Source organism: Corvus brachyrhynchos, unplaced genomic scaffold, assembly GCF_000691975.1.
Source record: "Corvus brachyrhynchos isolate BGI_N302 unplaced genomic scaffold, ASM69197v1 scaffold60, whole genome shotgun sequence".
NCBI lineage: Eukaryota > Metazoa > Chordata > Aves > Passeriformes > Corvidae > Corvus > Corvus brachyrhynchos.
Window position 1 is genome coordinate 5,610,880 of NW_008236767.1, and position 3,932 is coordinate 5,614,811.

The window sequence follows — 3,932 nt, forward strand, 5'->3', positions numbered from 1 at the left end:
AAAAAACCCTCACTTAGCTTGCCATAATTTTCCAGACAAGTTCCACAGATGTCACCGTTCACCACGTTCTGGTCCACAGTCCATTGGAATAATGGCCCTTCAAGACATCCTTTCTCTTATAAGGGTGAAGCTAAAGACTGAAAAGGTACAGAGCACCAGGAAGAAAAAACTCAAGTGCAAAGACCATTAAAGCTGGCATTTCGAGCAGCCAGAAACAGGGCACAGTTTGCTGAAAGTGGTCCAGATACTTCAGCTGAATAAATTCTTTCAATATATAAATTGCAAAGTTTAAAGATCCTTCCTGCTAAGAGAGAATGCAATGCTTTGACTTAAATGCTCTCAGATATTTCTCTCAGCTTATCCACCACATAAAGGTGATAGAATTACTTGTCTTTAGAAACATGTAAATTTGAAAATTTTACTCTGTTTAAATACTGTTCTTAATCTTATCATCTGCTTATAAAGGGAGATGTTGATAAACTATTCGATTTTTTTATTGTATTCAGATACATATCTAATCCAGTAATTTCCTTCAAGGAAACCGTGGAGGTTCTTTTCTATGAGTTCCTATATAAACATATACTAAGCTTCATCTTGACTTAGAAATACTTGCCTTATTTGTCCAGCACTAGTCTTACATGGTAAGGGAGATGTGAATATAAGGGTGGAGCTCAGAATTACATGAGAAGGTAAGAGTTACTGTGAAAATATGTTCTATTTTATAAACACTGCATGTATTTGCTTTTGTTTTATTTTTAATAGCTAAGGATGTTATTCCCAGAATCCTTCATATTATCATTATTTGGTCAGTATTTGTCATGGAAGCTAGCTTTGAAAAGGGATTTAAAAAGAAAATAATGAAAAGCTTTAAAGTCAGTTGGGAGGCAAGGTCACCTTCTGAGAAGCACAGATAAAAGCAGCAAAGTCAGGATCACTGCAAAGGTGAGATCTTCACTAACACCTAAGATATATTTTAAAAATTATCAACAGATAGGTCCAAGAAGAGCTTTCAAGCTGAGCCCTATGACTCTGTGTGAGAGCAAGGAGCAAGAAACAGAAAGAGGTGGGGGAGTAGAGAAGCATTTCAGAACAGGATGTAGCAGAGGAAAGCAAGGGTGGGCAGAGAAGGGCAGGTAGCCTGGGGAAGAGGCTACAGCAATGCAGGTTGCTTTGGTGTCATCCATGTGGATGACATGTCAGGTTCTAGTGGAAGGATATACCAACCCTGTACCAACTCAGTGTGAAGCAGTTCATTGTTTCCCTATAAGACAGGCTCCTTGCCAAGAGCAAACTTTTACTAGCTTCATTATATTTGATTTCTTAAATCAGTAGCATCTCATTAGTGGAAATTTTTTAGGATGGCTTATTTCACTTCAAGCATGTTATTTGCCAGTGCAACCTAAAGTGAAACAAGTATTGTTACAAGCATCTTTTTGCTAGTTTAAGTGTAACATTTTAAAGTCCTGCGCTAGAAATCACAGCCCAAGTGCATTGCCCTGCCTAGGTCAGACCTACCAGTGCAGTTGTGGCCTGAAGGGGGTATCTCTAGCAGGGTATAGTACAACTAGAAAACAGAGTAATGGGGAAAACCAGAGGTACAGACCAGATCCCAGAGGAGGAACATCGGATATGCCAGGGCTTGTCAGCTTGGAAGAGATTATAAGGAATATGACTGACATCTGTAAAATCCATCAGCACAGTAGCTGAGTGTGGATCCATTGCTTGCTGATTCTTCTTATAAGGGAAGCATCATTTGAAGCTGGGAGAAGCCATGTTCAAAATGAAAAAGGTTACTTCTTCTGCAACAGCTGTGGGGTAAACTGGACAAGTATCATGGAGAAGAAATCCACTGTCTTACTGAACAGGCAGAAAACATGCCATCAGCTGCAGGTGGCTGGGGAATGGGAGAGTATGAGCACGCATTCCCACATAGGTCTAGCCTTACCTGATGGTGGCTGCTCCTGTGGGCTGCAGGATATTGGGCTGCAATATTATAAAAAAGAGGCATCTTGTTCTTATACAATAGTATTCTCTGCTACTAAAAACGTAGCATTGTTTCCTTAAAAAGAGGAGTATCATAATTCTCAAAATATTTTGCAATTCACAGTTCAACTGGCATGCACAGCATTTGGCTGTTGCTAAACAGTTTGTATTGAAAGGTTTTCATTTTACTGCAATGTCAGTTTTGAAAGATGAAGGTGATATATCCTCCTAATTGCAGATGTAGTTATACCCACATGATTGCTAGAACTGGTGCAATCTTTCCTTGTATTTCTAAAGTATTAAATTACTGTAAAGATAGACATATTCAAGCCCTGACTATTGTCAGCATTTAATATTTTTCTGTTCATATCAGACGTGTATATCAGATGTATCAAGATACAATTAATCCTTTGTTTTGTTTTGTAAGTGGATGGAATTTGTTGTTGTAGTTATGCTACTGTCACCTGAACATCCTTTTGCCTCCAAACTCCTCCTTCCACATTTTCTCTACGAAATGTCTTATAAATCTTGAGGACATCTTGCACCCTCACGAGGCTGTACAGCCTTGTTACCTAAAATACACTGATGCAAACAGAACGAGACAGCACAGCAGAAAACCGCACAGCTCATCATGCATTGAATGCAGGTAACATAAAGCCCAGTATCCCAGCTTGCCAAAAACAAACACATTCCAGAGGGCCTGTTGTGGTATAGTAATGGTATTCCTCATTTTAGTGCTACTGCAAAAAATTAACCCTGTCGAAACCAGGACAGGGCTTAAAAGTAGGGCAGATATGAATGACACATTCCTTTCTCATACTCTTCCACTGTCCATTAGCAGGTAAGGAGAGATCCCAAAATCCGTAATTTTTATCTGAGAAACCCTGTACCAGAGATGTCAAGGCAGGCTTTGTAATGCTCTTTAGAGGCATGAATTTCATGCATTTTATAGATAAACTCTGAGTAATCTAAGCAGAGCTGAACAGTCCATCACTCAGTGTTTCATGGAGGAAATCCCTCAAACCTAGTGCACCATCATATAAATTTGCTGCAGTAGAGAAAGGAATAGAATCTGATTCTACAGGACAGGATCCTGTGGTCTGCTTGTCACTGCACCTTCCCTTGTCTCCAACCAACCTCCTATTCTAAACTCTCACAAGTCATCAGGTCTCTCTCTCGCTCCACAGTGGTGTTTTCCCAGGTTACATCTTGATCTATTGCCTGAAGCAGGACCCCACAGTAAAGAAATCTGTGAGCAAAACATGGTTATCTGTATCATTGTACCCTATCACACATGGCTGCTTCCCAATGGTTTCCTCCCTCCCCACCCAAGCTCTGCCTCCAGAGCCTCATTCCAACCTTCCTGCCTCACCCTGCCTCCTCCCAGGCCCTTTTTCTCACCAGGCTTTGTTTCCATTCTGACTCCCTCTGCCCATCCTGTCTCCATTCTCTCACCGCTTTAAGCCCTCATGTTAAATCTTTACTGTGAGAGTGGTGAGGCGCTGGGGTTTCCCAGAGAAGTTGTGGATGCGCCATCCCTGGAAGTGTTCCAGGCCAAGCCAGATGGGGCTTTGAGCAAACTGCTTTAGTGGAAGGTGTCCCTACCCATGGCAGTGGGATTGGTACAAGGTGATTTTAAGGTCCCCTCCAACCCAAACCGTTCTGTGATTCTATGATTCTGTTCCAGTCACTACTCCAAAAATGCCTTGCTCAGGGTTTCCACTTCTGTTTCCCACTCCCTGTTTTACGAGATTTTGGCTGCTGCACCTTTTGTTGCGGATTTTACTTGCGATGCCCTTTCCCCCCTCCTTTTTACCTACTCTGAACCCCTCAACACGCAAATACTCTTCGTGGGGCACCACTGAAAGCGCAGGCAGCCGAATCCCCTCGGGGCCCTCCCGGCCGCAGCGGGGGGGGGGCGGGGGGGGGGTCCCGCGGCGAGGGGGACG